The sequence below is a fragment of the Podarcis tiliguerta genome, assembly GCF_965153285.1.
Source record: "Podarcis tiliguerta genome assembly, chromosome: 12".
Taxonomy (NCBI): Eukaryota; Metazoa; Chordata; class Lepidosauria; order Squamata; family Lacertidae; genus Podarcis; species Podarcis tiliguerta.
Window position 1 is genome coordinate 53,827,294 of NC_139545.1, and position 19,719 is coordinate 53,847,012.

At 46.5% G+C, this 19,719-nt stretch overlaps 1 protein-coding gene across 2 annotated transcripts in view; it reads right to left on the minus strand.

Moving 5' to 3' along the window:
• The window catches only part of GJC2 (gap junction protein gamma 2), a 90,120-nt gene that overhangs the window by 52,842 nt on the left and 17,559 nt on the right, over positions 1-19,719 (minus strand). The window contains exon 2 of one of the 2 annotated variants that reach the window (XM_083406677.1): positions 19,481-19,577. The gene's annotated coding sequence lies outside the window, so the exon portion shown is untranslated. Of the gene's footprint in view, positions 1-8,191; positions 8,365-19,480; positions 19,578-19,719 lie in introns of those variants that run through there. The other variant, XM_083406676.1, reaches the window with a different exon arrangement.

Below are 19,719 nucleotides of genomic sequence, written 5' to 3' on the forward strand. Positions count from 1 at the left end.
ACACAACTGCAAACAGCCAGAGGGTGGCACTGTGTCCAGGGACTGGCAGGACTCTGAGGAGTGTGGACTGGGGGAAAGGAGGCTGGAGTCTGACTTGGGAGAGGGGGGCAGTGGTTTCTGGGGACCTGTACCAGCCAGGAGGCAAGAATCAGGAGACGGGGAAGCTCCAGAGCTGGAGGAAGAGGCAGGACAGGCTAGCGATGGGCCAGGTGCTGTCCTCCGCTTCCCTGCACCACTGTCTCCCAGAACCAAGAAAGAAGTGAAGTGGGAGGAGCAGAGGAAGCTTCCGTTCAGGCATAGTCTCTGGCTATGTCAGGGGAAGGTACATATACTGGTGGAGGGAGAGTGGTCCTCAGTTGCTGCAATTGCTCCATAGAGGAGGAGGAGGAGGAGGAGGAGGAGGAGGAGGAGGAGGAGAAGAAGAAGAAGAAGAAGAAGAAGAAGAAGAAGAAGAAGAAGAAGAAGAAGAAGAAGAAGAATTTGGATTTGATATCCTGTTTAATAACTACCCGAAGGAGTCTCAAAGCGGCTGACCTTCTCCTTTCCCTTCCTCACTCACAACAAACAGTGAAACTGAGAGACTTCAGAGAAGTGTGACTAGCCCAAGGTCACCCAGCAGCTGTATGCGGAGGAGCGGGGAAGCGAACCCGGTTCACCAGATTATAATCTACCGCTCTTAACCACTACACCACAGCTGCCTAGATGCTAGACAGGTGTGAGTATCTTTGGCAATGAGTATTTTTCACTCCATAAGACGCACCTGACCATAAGATGCACCTAGTTTTTAGAGGAAAACAAGAAAAAAAATATTCTGAACGAAACAGTGGATATATGATTTTTGTGGTGCAGGCTGTAGCCATGGACATGCTATGTGATCAGATGGTGAATTTGGGGTGACCCAATGCAAAAATCCTGAGGATCCATGGGCTTTTACCTCTCCCGTCCCAGGCAGCCTCCTTTATCTCTAGCGTCCCTTATCTCCCTCCCCGATCGCTTGCCGATCAGCTGCTTCCTTTGAACACCCCCTTTCAAAAAAAAAAAAGAGCATGATCTGCTGCTTTTTGCCCCTGGGCAATTCGGTTCCAGGGACCACACATTCGCTCCATAAGAGGCACAGACATTTCCCCTTACTTTTTAGGAAGAAAAAAGTGTGTCTTATGGAACGAAAAATACGGTAACTGTCTGCTCTTTCCTTGGCTGAGAAGCTCCCAGGATTCACTGCAGCTACTAGCTCAGTAGAAGTCAGCCCCCCTCCCAGTCTTATAAAGTCACAGTCTCTGGCCTGGCTCATTATGCGCAGAGCATCGTGCTCAGAATGAGGTCAATGAACTGCAGTGGCCCACCTTGGCTCGAGACCGTGACCCCCCATGTTGCATAAGGATCAGATCTGGGAATCCCTAATATGGTTACCAGATTTTTTTTTCAATGAATCCAGGGACACTTTTTTTTATTTTTGAAGCTGAGTAGCAACAGGGAGTCAGTAGTGGGGAAGGTGAGGCAAAAGACCCTGGGCCCAAGCACACATGCATATGGTATAAAGGTGCAAAGTCCTTCTTTCGCACCCTGTGAAACATAAATGCACAGAGGGTTTTTTAAAACAGCAACGACGCGCCACCCACCCGTGACTCCCCTGATATCCTCCCTCCTCGCCCCTTTGTTTTGACTGACAGGGGGAGGCTCAGGAGTCGCGGATGGGCAGCTGTTGCCCAGTTTTTTAAAAACTCTGTGCATTTATGTTTCACAGGGTGCAAAAGAAGGGCTTTGCACCTTGCCTGGCAGAGAAACTGCGTACCTTGCACCCCTCCTGGGCAACAGCCACCCACTTGCAACTCCTGAGCCTCCCACAATCTGTCAAAACAAAGGGGGAAGGGGGAAGGAGATCTGTACCACCGGACGTCCCTGGTTCCCCTTTGGCAGTGGCGGCGGGAGCGAGCAGTTCCTGAAGCCAGCCAGAGCCAACTGCGCTACCAGGCTGGCTCCGGGCTACTGAGGTTGAGGCTGCCGCTGCAGGGGACAGATTTGCAAATTTAGGGACGTTCCGGGGATGGAATTTGTCCGGGGACAGATTTGCAAATCCGGGGACTGTCCCCAGGAACTGGGGACGTTTGGTAACCCTACTATAGAAGAGTGGTGGCGGGGCCAGGGGCCAGAGTGGGTGGGGCAGCAATGTAAATTTGGCCTTTGTACACAAGGGGCGCGGGTGGCGCTGTAGTCTAAACCACAGAGCCTAGGGCTTGCCGATCAGAAGGTCGGTGGTTCGAATCCCCGCGATGGGGTGAGCTCCCATTGCTCGCTCCCTGCTCCTGCCAACCTAACAATTGAAACGCATGTCCAAGTGCAAGTAGATAAATAGGTACCACTCTGGCGGGAAGGTAAACGGCATTTCCGTGTGCTGCTCTGGTTCGCCTGAAGTGGCTTAGTCCTGCTGGCCACATGACCCGGAAGCTGGACGCCGGCTCCCTCGGCCAGTAAAGTGAGATGAGTGCCGCAACCCCAGAGTCGGCCACGACTGGACCTAATGGTCAGGGGTCCCTTTACCTTTACACTAGGCTGGTTTCTACATGCAACATGCCGCTCTGGCCTCCACGCTGGCAATTATCATTTCACTGAGATCCCAGTTCTCCTCCAGGAAGCTCAGAGGAGCTTGTGTGCTGCCTCCAGGCAGCATCATGTCCAGATGTTTGCCAGGATGAAACCACTTTGCTATAGGAATGTAAGAGCGCCACTCAGGCCAATGCAGATGTGACAAGCAAAACAGGCAAATACATGGCTGTCCACCTACTTGCAAAGGAAGCTGAAATTTGTCACCCCCTTGAAGAGGGCACGGCTTAACTGTTTCTCCCTGCAGAGTGCAGAGGAAATAACTAGGCAGAACAACAAACGGCTCCATTGTCCTACACGGGAAGGACGACGGCAGCCATAAAAGTAGATCAGAAAAGGGGTCCGCTGAAATTCCTCTCTGGGCAGGAGTCAGATCGGCAGGCGCTCAGAAAGAGGAGCCACCTCCTCCGGCCAGATGCACAGATGCAAGACGGCACAGAGCACAACAGCATCATTCTACAACTGGGTGTGATCTTTAGAAAGCCACTGAAACATGCTTGACATCTGCACTATACATTTAAAGTACTGCTGCACTGCTTTAGCAGTCATGGCTTCCCCACCAAAGAAGAACCCTGGGAACTTTGGTTTGTTAAGAGTGCTGGGAACTGTAGCTCTGAAAGGCAGTCTCCTAACAACTCTCAGCACCCTTAACAAACTACAGTTCCCGGGTTTGTTAGTTTTTTTGGTAGGGGAGCTGGGACTGTTTAAAGTGGTATGATCGTGCTTTAAATGGGTAGTGCAACTCATCCTCATGAACAAAAGCATTTTTTGATAAACTGCTTTTGGGTGAGCTAAAAGAGTTGAGGTCAATTTCAACAACGCCTTGTGTCAGGGGCTTGTGTGGAATTTAGCTTCAAACAAAGGAGCTCTTCTCTAAGCAGAAACATGAGAAACCCTGCTTTCATTTTTCGTTTTATTTTTAAAATGGTCAGTTTTCAAGTCCTCCAGGTTCTAGGCAAGGTTTTTCGCCGTATTCTTATTATTTTATTTAAACAGATTTCTAATCCACCACAATGCCCACGCAATGTGGTCTACAGTTCTATTCATTTATTTTGTAAGGGCGTTAGAACGAATTGCAGTTTTAAAAGCCATCAATTGAGAGAGAGAGAGAGAGAGAGAGAGAGAGAGAGCATGGCACATTAATGAAATGCAGGCTGAGGTTAAAAATGCGAGATGAGAAAGCTTAAGTATGGATGAGTTCTCTGTAGAGCAAGCCCTTCATTTAGCACAGCGACCTAACAGCTCCTCACGACACCACATTCTCTGACCTCCCTCCTTTGCAAGTTTAGGACATGATCCAGCACTTTAAAGCTGCTGTTCAACTCAGTTGAACTCTGGCTTCAGTTAGTGCAAACGAAAATGCCCGATTTAGCTGCTGACTTGAACTCTGGTCTCCCAGGGTCTAGTTGTCCACTCTAACCACAACGTCACAACAATTTGCAAACAGTATTGAGATCATTTAGAAGGGCCCTGACACCAACCTGAGCACAAATAAACATAAAAGCACAATAAAAATGATGTTGGGAGGACCTCTGAGAATAAAGAGGGGGCTCTCTTAAGATAAGTCTGCCGTGCAGAGATCCAAGACCCTCCTTAATTCCCCCCCCCATTCGATTTGCTATGACGCACTCCAATTCTGCGCGATTTTGATTCACTGCCATAGTTTCCATTTGAGAAACTTGCAGAATCAGATTTTCCTTTGACCAAGGAATGCTCTGGTTCCCTGGGCAGCTATGCCGTTAAGAGAAGAGGGGTGCTCCCCCTAGTGGTGCTTAAAAAGAAGGTTTTTTGGGGGGGGGAACAGTACTGGCTCAGAACAGGACATGGGCAGTAATATCTCAAGTGGTGGCCGCACCATTGATATGCATAAGAACAATATGACATTGGCAAAAATCCACAGCAGAGAGTCCTGTGACATCTTATAGACAACTGGAGACACCAGGGTTTGAATCTGGGTACTCCTGCAGGCATAGGGACGCAGGTGGCGCTGTGGGTAAAAGCCTCAGCGCCTAGGGCTTGCCGATCGAAAGGTCGGCAGTTCGAATCCCTGCGGTGGGGTGCGCTCCCGTTGCTCGGTCCCAGCGCCTGCCAACCTAGCAGTTCGAAAGCACCCTCGGGTGCAAGTAGATAAATAGGGACCGCTTACTAGCGGGAAGGTAAACGGCGTTTCCGTGTGCGGCTCTGGCTCGCCAGAGCAGCGATGTCACGCTGGCCACGTGAGCCGGAAGTGTCTCCGGACAGCGCTGGCCCCCGGCCTCTTGAGTGAGATGGGCGCACAACCCTAGAGTCTGTCAAGACTGGCCCGTACGGGCAGGGGTACCTTTACCTTTACCTTACTCCTGCAGGCGATTGCTCTCCCACTGAGCAATGGTTTCCAATACGGCCACAGTACGGAGGGGTGTACAAATTTGCTCGTTTTCTCAGCCTCTCCTTTGTACAACCTTCAATTCAGTTTGTTACATTTCTTTATCACTTTGTGGTTTTTTTTTAAAGAAGGGCTCATGAAAACCCATCCGCATATTCCGCCCCCCAATATACACAAACTGGTATGCAGTTTTGCCTAACATGCACACTTTTGAAAGCAAACACCCCCCCCCAATGTAATGCATTTCTGTATGCAATTTTTCACTAATATATGCAATTTCATGCACACTTTCAGGAAATACACATTTTGTACAAATGTGCCTAATTTCAGCAGGGGAATGGGACCCCGTGGGCAAATTTATTGCAGTGAAAGCTGATGCCGTAATCCATGAAAGGTTATGCTGTAATAAATAAATTTGTTTCCCCCGACCGTTGTCCATGCTGGGTGGGAATTTGCACTCCAGGGGTGGTTGGCCCGTAGTCCTCCAGAAAGTTATTGGACTACAACTCCCATCAGCCCCAGGCAGTATGGTCATGGATGATGGGAACTGTAGTCCAGCAAATTGGTTTTCCTAGGCAGGGACAAAATAAACAAATGCCTTCATCATTGCACCTTTTAACTCCACTTAAAAACTGGTCTGCACACACCCGCATGCTGGCAGATCTGTTGTAAGTCCTACCCTTTTCCAGACCCATCGCCAGTTCAGAGGTGGGGTGGAGTCCTTTGAGGAGCTTAACAGCTTCCAGATGCAACTCTGCTACTTCGAGGCCTCTCAGAACCACTTCAATTCCTCCTCTTCAGCCATCTCGCGGGCAGTCTGTTTGACAGACCCCCCTGAGCTATCCGTTTTCCTCCTCTCTTGCCATTTTAACAGGGTCATGAGGAGCCAAATGTTCCTTTCCAGCTGTAAATCAAGGAAATTCTTTCCTTGGCAAACACCGAATGCCTGGGACCTTCTGCATGCAAGTCAGGCTCTGCCACTAAGCTACGGCCTCTCCCCGTATATCACATCTGCACAGTGATCAAGCTATTGAGATGTCACTAGGTAAAGGTAAAGGGACCCCTGACTATTAGGTCCAGTCGTGGCTGACTCTGGGGTTGCGGCGCTCATCTTGCTTTATTGGCCAAGGGAGCCGGCGTAAGCTTCCGGGTCATTTAGCCAGCATGACTAAGCCGCTTCTGGCGAACCAGAGCAGCACACGGAAACACCATTTACCTTCCCGCCAGAGAGGTACCTATTTATCTACTTGCACTTTGACGTGCTTTCGAACTGCTAAGTTGGCAGGAGCAGGGACCGAGCAACGGGAGCTCACCCCATTGTGGGGATTCGAACCACCGACCTTCTGATCGGCAAGTCCTAGGCTCTGTGGTTTAACCCACAGCTCCACCCGCGTCCCTAGAGGCACAGAAATACTTGCATTTGCACAGCCTTGAGAACACTGCACTGCTGAGTACCTGTGAAACCCCAGAGGTGGGCCGGGTACCAGACACCTGTAAAACGAGCATCATCCCTGCTTTCTTCCTACCTGGTTAAGGGGATGGGATGCAGCTCAGTGGGTGAGCACCTGCCTTGCATCCAGGAGGTCCCAGGTACAATCCCAGGCTTCTTCAAGGAAGGCTGGGAAAGCCCCCTGCCCTGGATAGTAGCTGCCAGTCAGTGTAAGCAATACTGAGCTAGATGCACTAGTGACCCGGCTCTGAATGAAGCCATTTCTGATGTCCCAATGTACCATCTAAAGCTTGCTATTTTGCCCACAGGGCTGGTACAAAAAGAAAGAAGGAAATCTCTTAGAAAATCACATTGATTAAATCCCAATCAACTTCATTGCAGTGTCTAGAGCAGAAAAGAACTACCCATGTGTGGGGTGAAAAATAATAGAATTGGAAGGGGCCACAAGGGTCATCTAGTCCAACCCTCTGCAATGCAGGAATCTTTTGCCCAATGTGGGGTTCGAACCCACGAGCTTGAGATGAGATCCATGCTCTTCCAACTGAGCTATCCCAGGTCCAGCTGTGTATTATTATTCTTATTATTATTATCATCATCATTATTCGCCTGCCCTTCAATCTAAGGTCCCGTGGTGGGCTAAAAACAGTTTAAAGCAACTTACTATCACAGAAATGCAATGACAAACCTAGACAGCATCTGAAAAAGCAGAGACATCACCTTGCCAACAAAGGTCCGTATAGTTAAAGCTGTGGTTTTCCCACTAGTGATGTATGGAAGTGAGAGCAGGACCATAAAGAAGACTGATCGCCAAAGAATGGATGCTTTTGAATTCTGGTGCTGGAGGAGACTCTTGAGAGTCCCATGGACTGCAAGAAGATCCAACCTCTCCATTCTGAAGGAAATCAGCCCTGAGTGCTCACTGGAAGGACAGATCCTGAAGCTGAGGCTCCAATCCTTTGGCCACCTCATGAGAAGAGAAGACTCCCTGGAAAAGACCCTGATGCTGGGAAAGATGGAGGGCACAAGGAGAAGGGACAACAGAGGACGAAATGGTTGGATAGTGTTCTTGAAGCTACCAGCATGAGTTTGACCAAACTGCGGGAGGCAGTGGAAGACAGGAGTGCCTGGCGTGCTCAGGTCCATGGGGTCACAAAGAGTCGGACACGACTAAACAACTAAACAACAACATCACAGAAATAAGGTGGGTGCTAAAAAAAATAGACACCTCAAGTGTCCAAGATAAATGGCCCAAATACACCCACACCCGCTTCCTGTCATTTAAACCAAAGCGATGACATTTCCTGCTCACGCAGTTAAGAGAAAGCCCGCTTCACCCATAGATTTGCACTGTGATACAAGAGAAGCCTACAAGTTGCTCTGCCTTTAGACTGCACGTACGACTGAGGACTTCAGGGACATTAAGACGACGGAGTGGATCTGCACTAAAGGACCTTGACTCTACCACACCCTGGCTGCATGGCGTAAAGGGTAGATCAAAGTTGGCTAAGTAGCGTAATTGATCCTTACAAAGCATAATTCATCCTCTTGCATGCAAGCACACATTTTAGGATTGGGGCTGGGGGCTGACGCAGCTTGCCTCTGAATCTCAACCACCACCACCCCCATCTCAAGGCCGAAGTTTAAAATGGAAGGGGAATTATCCAATTTGCAAACAACATTCCGAGGCACGCTGCTTATTTGCAAAGCATTCTGAGAAGGAAGCAGTAGCAACATTTAAGCAGCTTAGAAATGCAAGAGGAAGAAAACAGACATACTAGGAATTCCTGGCCTTATCCCTTTGCAAAAGCGTCCCATCGTCTTTCCGGAGCTCGTGAAATAAGTTCCAGTCTCCAAACGGCAGCCTCTCTTGGGTTCAAACTCCGTTTCCTTTTGGCACAGAGGGTCTCCAGAAGGCTTTTGACAAGAGCGCGCAGTCAGAGCAGACCTCTGAGCTCCCGGCTTGCTCCCCGTCCTCCCCTCCCACCCCCCCTTCAAACCAATCTCCCTTCCCGCTGCAGACGTCTTGGAGAGTCTGGCAGCAAAGTTTGGCTTCCTGAGTGAGTGAGCTGGGATGGGATAGGAGAGGGAGAGGGGATCTTTGGCTCCCTCCAATAGGAAGTTGAGACTGCGAGACCGACTCAAGACACAAATGGGCTGCACGTTTTCTCCTGCTCTGCTTCCTTCGCACAAATGCGCAGGCAGGAGTGTGCATTTGTATGCCTCAACGGCTGCAATGTTTGGAACTTTTCAGTGACAAGACAAGTTGATAGAAGTTTATAGAATCATGCACGGCATAGAGAAAGCTTTCCTCTTCTCAAAATGCTAGAACATCAAACAAAGCTGAATGTTGGGAAATTCGGGACAGGTGAAAGAAAGTACTTCTTCACACGGCGTGTAGTTAGACTGTGGAACTCTCTCCCACTGGAAGCAGTCATGGCCAATGACTTGGAAGACGTTGAAAGAGGACTGGTCATACTCATGAAGGAGAAGGCTATCTACTAGCTACGATGGCTATGCAGTCAGAGGCAGCCATGCTTCTGAATACTAGTTGCTGAAAACCACCGGAGAATAGAGAACAGGCCCTTGTGTTGGAATCCTGCTTGTGGTTTTCCCACAGGCGTCTGGTTGGTGTTGTAAATAAAAATATGCCCTTTTCCCTTATGGGGTATCCAAGAGCCCATATAGAGTCCTTACATAGGTTCCCTATTGGTAGGAGAAAATAACAGAGGCCAACCAGAGAATATTGAGAAGCAAAGCAGCTAGTAAGCTTGATCTTTATTGATCTGTTGCAACAGGGTACTCCCCTCACACACAGGAGAGGAAGAGGACCCCCAAAATTGCTGTGCCAGGGCTTATAAAGACTTTTGAAATTCCCATTCTCTAGATCAAGACCACCCCCAGAAACATTATGCATTCATCACAGAAGGGATGTAACCTAAGACCACCCCTCAGATACATCCCACCTACATCACAGAAATTTAAATGTTGTTTTTCTCCTGTCACAGTTTATCTCCTGTCTGGCAAGTTACTTGATTGGATTGCCTGCGGAGCCTGGCCATTCTTTTGTAGTGGTAAAATACTTATTTCCTGGGCCAGGTCACAGGCTCACACCTTATTCAAACAGACATATCTTGTGAGGAAAGAGACAATGGGGAGGCTTTTCCAGTTTAACCTTGCAGAGAAAGGATTTGGTCAGTTTAGGAATCAAAATGGTTCCAGGTTGGTCTTCCTGTGTTGATCTATGTATGTGCAGTTATGAACATTACCATATATCTAATACCATAAAATTCCTATCACATTGGCCCCTGTGAGACCAGGATGCTGTGCTAGATGAGTCGCTGGTTTGGTCCAGCAGGCTCTTATGTGTATTGTGATAGGAATCTTGAGGTCTTAGATATATGTTAAATGTTCATAAGTGTACCAACCAAGTATGTACATAGATCAGCACAGGAAGACTGACCTGAAACCATTTTTGGCTCCCAGACTGACCAAATGTTTTCTCTGCAAGGTCAAAGGAAAATGGAAAAGCCTCCCCGTTGTCTTTTCCTTCACAGATCCTGTCTTAAGGGTATGTCTGTGTTTGAATAGGGTGTGAGCCTGTGACATGGCCCAGGAACTAAGTATTTATCATTACAAAAGACTGGCCAGGCTCCCCAGGCAATCCAATCAAGTAACCTGCCAGACAGGAGAAAAACAACACAGGAGAAAAACAACATTCAAATTTCTGTTTTAGACCGCCTTTTCTGTGATGTAGGTGTGATGTATCTGAGAGGTGGTCTTAGGTTACACCCTTCTGTGATGTATGTATGATATTTCTGGGGGTGGTCTTGATCTACAGGGTGGCAATTTCAAAAGTACTTATAAGGCCTTGCACGCCATTGTTCTGGGTTCCTCCTCCTTTATTCTGCGTGTGAGGGGAGCACCCTGTTGCAACAGATCAATAAAGATCAGGCTTACTAGCTGCTTTGCTCAATATTCTCTGGTTGGCCTTGTTATTTTCTCCATAGGTACCAATAGGGAACCTATGTAAGGACTCTATATGGGCTCTTGGATACCCCATAAGGGGAAAAGGGGAGATTTTGTTTACAACAGTATTCACACACACACACACACACACACACACACACACCACACACACACTATGCCAAAGTCCCATAGTGCGTTGTAAGAACCTCAACACCAACCCCAGCTGATAATAATCAATTTATACATTGTTACATTTTCATCTCATTATCAGATAGCATGTCTGGTCCTCACCACCCCCATCCTTTTTGGAGTATCCCTGGCATGAGAAAATCCAAATTGAGGGAGGGGAAAATGCATGGAGGAGAATGCCATACGGGCAACAGATAGAGAGATAAAAACTTTATTCGCATTAGCCAATGGCCATAGCAACAATAAAACATTACAGTATATGCAAAAAGAGAAATCTGATATAAGAGCACAATTTAAAGTCCTGAATCAGCCGTCAGTTAGTGGCCCTTATTCTGATTACCCCTGCTATGAACCTAGCAACCTTTGCTGTTATCTGCTCATTTTGATCTGATAGAAGAAAGGAGATTGTGGCAGCGGTTGAGCGCCCTGGGATGGTTCATAGAATCATAGAATCATAGAGTTGGAAGAGACCACAAGGGCCATCGAGTCCAACCCCCTGCCAAGCAGGAAACACCATCAGAGCAATCCTGACATATGGTTGTCAAGCCTCTGATTAAAGACCTCCAAAGAAGGAGGCTCCACCACACTCCTTGGCAGCAAATTCCACTGTCGAACAGCTCTTACTGTCAGGTTAGGACGAGTGGGGTGATGATCTCATTCCTCAAGTCTTTGTAGAGAGTACAGGACAGGAGGATGTGTGCCGCTGTTTCAGTGCTACCGTCTCCACAGGGGCAAAGACGTTTCTCAGGCGGGATCTTTTGGAATCAACCCTCAAGTACCGCAGATGGCAAAGCATCCATTCTTGCAAGTGTAAAAGCACGTCTGTATTTTGGGATAATAAGTTTGTGCAGATATGGGGCCAGAGAATCAAAACGGAGAGGTGGAAAATGAACATACCAAGGGCAGAATTTCCTTATAGTGGCCAGGTTGTTCTGATGCTCGATATCTTTTAGACAGTTGACCAATTAGACTGTTTGCTTTAGTAGGGTCCATAGTGAGTAGGTGTTGTGGATAGGCCACAAGAGTGACGTTCTTGATAGAGGGTTTTAAGCCAGGAGCTTTTATGGGAGTCGTGAAGTACAGTGGTGCCTCGCAAGACGAAATTAATTTGTTCTGCAAGTTTTTTCATCTTGTGAATTTTTTCGTCTTGCGAGGCACCACTGTGCATTGACGGTTTCCCATAGGAATGCATTGGCGGTTTAAAAAAAAAGGCGCAAGACGTTTTCGTCTTGCGAAGCAAGCCCATAGGGAAATCCGTCTTGCGAAGCAACTCAGAAAACGAAAAACTCTTTCGTCTTGCGAGTTTTTCGTCTTCCGAGGCATTCGTCTTGCGAGGTACCACTGTACTAAGGATGGTAAACTGGGAGGGTTTGAGTTTATGTGGAGCCAGAAGTTAAGCGTTCTTTGCCAAGTCCGTACTTCTGCTGAAGGGAGATTTGTCTCCAGTCGCAATGATGTGTTTGGAATGCATGGTGGTACAGAAAAAAATCTGCCTTAGAAACTTTGATTGAACAGCTTCCAAAGTGCTAAGGTGGTTACCGAGCCCTGTATAGTAGCTGTGTTGGGGTTTAGCTTGGAAGACTTCTAGGGCTGATGGTAGCAGAGAATTAAGGTACAGCAAGTAGAATATCCACATTGCAATATCACACCCAAACTGACCGTGAGGATCCGGAACCAAGGTGACCAGGAATTCCATAGAGTTTGGAGTAAATTTATGGAGTATTTGATAGATCTTTGTAAGAATGTGAAGACACTAGCAGGATTGATATGAATCCTGCAACCTAACGTAAAATAGTATCTGACCATGGATAATAAAAGGACTTGAAATATACAAAGGACAGAAACTGGCAGCTGAAATGCACATATAATTTATTAGGAAACAAGAAACCAGTTGAAGGGAGGGAGGGAAGTCACGAGCTCAGTGGAGCAAATGCGATTGATTTGTTATTGTTATATTGTTATATTATATGTGTTTTGTTTTGTTTTTATGAAAGAAAATAATAAAAATTATATTTTAAAATCCACATTGGACAACAGTATGGGTGATCCCCAAGAGCTAGCAATTGGGCTATTGGGAACTCAAGGAGCTTCACATCAGAGGGGAGAATAGATTGTTCTCTCTGCTTTAAGTGCAATGCTCTATTATTATTATTTTTATAATTAATTTTTATTCAATTTCCAATACACATTCTATCCAAATTTGACATTCGCACTAAACATATACATTTTTTGGACTTCTGACAATTCTCCCTATTATCACTACATTTCACATTTCTTAAATTTATATTGCACTTTACCACTCTTAATCTTAACCTGTCTTTCAAACAACATTTCAATCAATCTTTTTCACAAAGCTTCTTGAAAGCCAACAAGCGTTAGTTGTTCCTCACATACATTTTTGATATATTCTGTAAATTTATTCCAGTCCTCGGAAAATCTCTGATCACGTTGGTTCCTTATTTTCCCAGTCAATTTGTCCATCTCTGCAAATTCCATCAACTTCATTCTCCATTCTTCCTTGGTCGCCAATTAAGTGCAACGCTCTAGCCACTGTTTCAACAATTTCCAAACATTTGAGTTCCCTGGAAATCGATCAGAGGCTTATCCATGAGAAGCTCACTGATTATTTATATTGACTTGTAGTTTTCTGTGGTACCTTTTGCATTTTAAGCATTCGTCTTTTTGATAACGAAGATTTCTGCAAGTTAAGAAAACACACACACATTGCTCTCTTCCCATCACAACCACCTTGTGGAGATAGCCATGGACGGATCTGTCAATTCTAGTTCTCATGGTTTCTCACTTTTCCAAACTTAAATTCTGTTCTCCACATTTCTGCAGCAATTCACTTTTTAATTTTTTAAAAAAAATATTCTCATGAATATTTGTCAGTGCGAATTTCTCCTAACAACATTTTTTTTTGCACGCCTTCTTGATTAATGGAGACATTTTTGAAAGCAATTTCCCCTAATAAGGATGCCTTTCCCCATGCAAACCATCAGCAGCCATCATTCAGGCTAGCCATTACAGTGGAACCTCAGTTTTCGAACGTAATCCGTCCCGGAAGACCGTTCGGCTTCCAAAACGTTCAAAAACTGTTGGCGAATTCAATTGAGAAAATTGAGAAACGCACTCTGGAAGCCGTTTGACTTCTGAGGCACATTCAAAAACGGAAGCATTTACTTCCGGGTTTTGGCATTTGGGTGGTGTAGTGGTTAAGAGAGGTAGTCTTGTAATCTGGGGAACTGGGTTCAATTCCCTGCTCCTCCACATGCAGCTGCTGGGTGACCTTGGGCCAGTCACACTTCTCTGAAGTCTCTCAGCCCCACTCACCTCACAGAGTGTTTGTTGTGGGGGAGGAAGGGAAAGGAGAATGTTAGCCGCTTTGAGACTCCTGAAGGGGAGTGAAAGGCGGGATATCAAATCCAAACTCTTCTTCTTCTTTTTCTTCTGAAACATTCTGAATTGAGACGTTCGAGAACCGAGGTTCCGCCATACAAAGATGCAAGACATGCAAAACTCAGCTGAAGCGGCCCTGCCTATTCTCTACGCGCTTGCTTCTGCTTTTAGCAATTCAGCTGCAAAGTTCTCTGGACCTGTTTAGTTCTTCCCAGCTGTGATATCTCCCTCTGCAACGTATTCCAAACTCTGAGAGGATTTAAAACCACAACAACAACGAACCTGCCAGGATGATGTTTCGTTACTATGCAAAAGTTTGGGTTTATGGTCTGGGAGAGGGGTGGGGAAGCAGCTAGAGTCTGTCACACGGCTGCTGTCAAAACGCCTCCACGTTCAACTCTCCTCGGTTGAGAAACTAATGGCGCAGTCTTAAATTGCTCCATGCGGCAAGCTCTGTTGCCTGCAGTGGCAACAAAATGGCAGTGCCACTGCAGTCACTGTGAGGTGTGACCTGCTCCACCGAGGGATGGCTTAGTCATATTGTTCAGCTTATGTTTAAAGGTAAGCTGACTTGGTTTGTGTTTTCTGGAAGAATGTGAAAAGTCCAACAGCCATCCTTCAAAATTCACACCTCTCCAAATTTTGCAACGCAGTTCTCCAAGCAACCAATGTTTACGAAAATGCATTATGCTTGCTGAAAGTGTACATAAAATGCATACGCTCATGAAAATATCATACAGAAATCATGGGGAATTGCTATGCAAAAATTTGTATATCAGGCAATATACCTGTGACCATGTACCGTATTTGTATACCTGTGACCATGTACCGTATTTTTTGCTCTATAAGACTCACTTTTTCCCTTCTAAGAAGTAAGGGGAAATGTGTGTGCGTCTTATGAAGCAAATGCAGGCTGCGCAGCTATCCCAGAAGCCAGAACAGCAAGAGGGATTGCTGCTTTCACTGTGCAGCAATCCCTCTTGCTGTTCTGGCTTCTGAGATTCAGAATATTTTTTTCTTGTTTTCCTCCTCCAAAAACTAGGTGCGTCTAGTGGTCTGGTGTGTCTTATAGAGTGAAAAATACGGTATATTTGGAGAAACCTACCCTAGATAGCTTGAGACGCGGGTGGCGCTGTGGGTAAAACCTCAGCGCCTAGGACTTGCCGATCGTATGGTTGGCGGTTCGAATCCCTGCGGCGGGGTGCGCTCCCGTTGCTCGGTCCCAGCGCCTGCCAACCTAGCAGTTCGAAAGCACCTCCGGGTGCAAGTAGATAAGTAGGGACCGCTTACTAGCGGGAAGGTAAACGGCGTTGCCGTGTGCTGTGCTGGCTCGCCAGATGCAGCTTGTCACGCTGGCCACGTGACTCGGAGGTGTCTGCGGACAGCGCGGCCACCGGCCTCTTAAGTGAGATGGGCGCACAACCCTAAAGTCAGACACGACTGGCCCGTACGGGCAGGGGTACCTTTACCCTAGATAGCTAGGGACGCGGGTGGCGCTGTGGGTTAAACCACAGGACTTGCTGATCAGAAAGGTAAACGGTGTTTCTGTGCGCTGCTCTGGTTCGCCAGAAGCAGCTTAGTCATGCTGGCCACATGACCTGGAAGCTTTATGCCGGCTCCCGTGGCCAATAAAGCGAGATGAGCGCTACAACCCCAGAGTCGGCCATGACTGGACCTAATGGTCAAGGGTCCCTTTACCTTTACCTTTTTACCCTAGACAGCATCTTAAAAAGCAGAGACATCACCTTGCCAACAAAGGTCCGTATAGTTCAAGCTATGGTTTTCCCAGTAGTGATGTATGGAAGTGAGAGCTGAACCATAAAGAAGGCTGATCGCCAAAGAATTGATGCTTTTGAATTATGGTGCTGGAGGAGACTCTTGAGAGTCCCATGGACTGCAAGAAAATCAAATCTATCCATTCTTAAAGAAATCAGCCCTGAGTGCTCACTGGAAGGACAGATCCTGAAGCTGAGGCTCCAAGACTTTGGCCACCTCATGGGAAGAGAAGACTGCCTGGAAAAGACCCTGATGTTGGGAAAGATGGAGGGCACAAGGAGAAGGGGATGACAGAGGATGAGATGGTTGTATAGTGTTCTCGAAGCTACCAGCATGAGTTTGACCAAACTGAGGGAGGCAGTAGAAGACAGAAGTGCCTGGCGTGTTCTGGTCCAGGGGGTCATGAAGAGTCGGACACGACTAAATGACTAAACAACAACAAGGGAAGACTTTATATGAGTCATTGCACCACATATGCCATATTAGGGACCCGTGACCTGCACTTTTGAAGAGGGAGGACCTTAGAGAGATGATACCCAACCCCCTCTCCTCTGGAATCATTACCACCAGCAATCACGGTGCCGCGAAACAGTTTGTCATCCCAACTGCAGTTTCTGAGAAGCAGACCGAGTGATTCTTCTGATTTCTCCCACGCTATCTGCCCTGTGCAGACTCAGCCGATGTTGCAATTGCTAAGTTCTTCGCAGTTTTGGGGAGGAAAAGCCAGGGAATGAGAAGGAAAACGAGGTTGTGTAAATAAATGATGCAAAGATTCCATTGCTTCTGCTTAGGAAGGCCAGAGGTAAAAAGAAAAGAAAAATTCCTGATATCCTTATTCAGGCTTGATTCCCAGTTCACTTGGGGGGTGCAAAACTGGTCCTTTTATTTCCATAGGTACCTCTATGTTCCCACACACTGGCATCATAAGTTTGGGACACTTATCTGCAAGAGTAGAAATTATGTTCGTGCAACAGGGGTGTAAACCACTGTCGCCCATCACCCAGTAAAGATTATCCACATCTGCAAACCTTACAACATCTGGCAAACCCAGCCACTGATTTTTATTTATGTGTTTATTGGCAGATACAACAACATTTCTCAAACCACACGCCTGTTCAGGAAGCCTTTTCTGCCACAGTAAAAGTGCAGTTTTTGCACTAGGAAAGGAAAACCATTGATATTAACCAAATCCCAACTGTTACCTCACTGAACTAAACCTCTAAATTCAGCCTGCATGTAAATTAAAGGGATGTGTTTGTTTGTTTGTTTGTTTGTTTAATTTACATTCCATCTTCCTCCAAGGTGCCTAAGATGCAATTCTGGGCTGCATCAATAGGAGTATAGCATCTAGATCAAGGGAAGTAATAGTGCCACTGTATTCTGCTCTGGTCAGACCTCACCTGGAGTACTGTGTCCAGTTCTGGGCACCACAGTTCAAGAAGGACACTGAGAAACTGGAACGTGTCCAGAGGAGGGTAACCAAAATGGTCAAAGGCCTGGAAACGATGCCTTATGAGGAACGGCTAAGGGAGCTGGGCATGTTTAGCCTGGAGAAGAGGAGGTTAAGGGGTGATAGATAGCCATGTTCAAATATATAAAAGGATGTCACATAGAGGAGGGAGAAAGGTTGTTTTCTGCTGCTCCAGAGAAGCGGACACGGAGCAATGGATCCAAACTACAAGAAAGAAGATTCCACCTAAACATTAGGAAGAACTTCATGACAGTAAGAGCTGTTCGACAGTGGAATTTCCTGCCAAGGAGTGTGGTGGAGTCTCCTTCTTTGGAGGTCTTTAAGCAGAGGCTTGACAACCATATGTCAGGAGTGCTCTGATGGTGTTTCCTGCTTGGCAGGGGGTTGGACTCGATGGCCCTTGTGGTCTCTTCCAACTCTATGATTCTGTGATTCTAAGGAAACCTCCACAGTGCTGCCCCTCTTCAAATTATCTTCACACCAACCTTGTGATGTAGGCCCAGGATCACCAAACCAGCTTCATGATTGAGTGGAGCGCTGGTCTGTCTCCTAGATCCTAGGCAGAATCTACACACATATCAAAAACACTGTGGAAATGCTTTTTTAAAAAATAATACATTGAAATGGCCATAGCTCACTGGCACCATCTAGAGTCATATTTGTTTATTGCACTTTACAACACACTTAAAACGTTTTATTTGCAGCTGTATAGCTGAGTCCCTAGTCCTATACTCTAATCTAGGCATGGCCAAACTTGGCCCTCCAGGTGTTTGGGGACTACAATTCCCTGACCACTGGTCCTGTTAGCTAGGGATGGTGGGAGTTGTAGTCCCAAAACATCTGGAGGGCCAAGTTTGCCTATGCCTGCTCTCATCACTACACCACGCTGACTCTTGACTGGTTCCTAACTTTCCCTTTTGGATAAGAAGCAAAGCGGCTGTTGACACAGCAACATAAAGATGGAAGATCTGAGAACAGGTGTATTTGTTCTATACAGTTAACAAAATTTCAATACCACTTGATTGCAAGGAAAGCTCTAAGTGGGTTGCAAAAATATAAACCAAAACATTAAGATTATTGATAAATCGGTTAAAAACGAGTATTTAAAGACGATTAAAATCAACAGGAGCTAAAAAGAAGGAACCTCCAATTGCAGCTTGACTGCAAACTGAAAAGGCACAGAATCTGACCGGCTCCTGATTTTCCTTTCCTGATAAGAAGCAACGCCGGCGAGGACCAGCAGTTGTTGATGCAGCGCCCATTAAAGACAACACAAGAGAAAGTCCAGGCTCAGGGCTGCCTGACAGCACATCAAAACATCCACGAAGGATGCATGCAAAGATTCGGAGCTGAGCGCCGCTTTGAATAAACACAGTGTCAAAAGTTGCCAGCTCTTCTGCCTTTGTAAGGTGCACATGAGAAGGCCTGGCTGAAAGATCAGCAGGGGGAAAGTATGCGCAGCGTGATGCCAAGTTGCCCAGAATAAACGGGACTTCGACGTGTTAATGAAGTGGGTGGTATATTTGTTATGCAAATCCTATTTCTCCCAAGGTGATTTGGGAGTTCATATGTCATTACAGTGGTACCTCGGGTTACATATGCTTCAGGTTACATACGCTTCAGGTTACAGACTCTGCTAACCCAGAAATATTACCTCAGGTTAAGAACTTTGCTTCAGGATAAGAACAGAAATTATGCTCCGGTGGCGTGGCAGCAGCGGGAGGTCCCATTAGCTGAAGTGGTGCTTCAGGTTAAGAACAGACCTCCGGAACGAATTAAGTACTTAACCCGAGGTACCACTGTATTGTTAACTGGAAAATAATGATATAGGTTTTTAAAATACCGTATTTTTTGCTCTATAAGACTCACTTTTTCCCTCCTAAAAAGTAAGGGGAAATGTGTGTGCGTCTTATGGAGCGAATGCAGGCTGCGCAGCTATCCCAGAAGCCAGAACAGCAAGAGGGATTGCTGCTTTCGCTGCGCAGCGATCCCTCTTGCTGTTCTGGCTTTTGAGATTCAGAATATTTTTTCTCTTGTTTTCCTCCTCCAAAAACTAGGTGCGTCTTGTGGTCTGGTGCATCTTATAGAGCAAAAAATACGGTGTATATATATATATATATATATATATATATATATATATATATATATGAAAAAGTAACATGACAAGTACGAAACAACAGCACAATGGATATCCTGGCTGCAAAATAAGGCTTCTTTGCAACCCAGCAGACACAAGGAATCTTTATTAAGAAACATTCCATACCTTTCACAGACAGGAAAAATGGGTGGTTCTTAGCTGCGAATCTTCCTTCTTTTTCCCCACAGAGGGTTTGTGCAGCACAGCTTCACCGCCTTCACCTCTGACACAAAAGAGAAGAGAAAAGGAGAAACAATCCCTCATTATCTGGGAAGGGTATCAGCAGGCTCGCGCCACCAAGCACAACGAGGCATCGTTCCACAGCCCTCTTTGAAAGGCCCCCATTGTTGCAGGGCAGGCAAGGC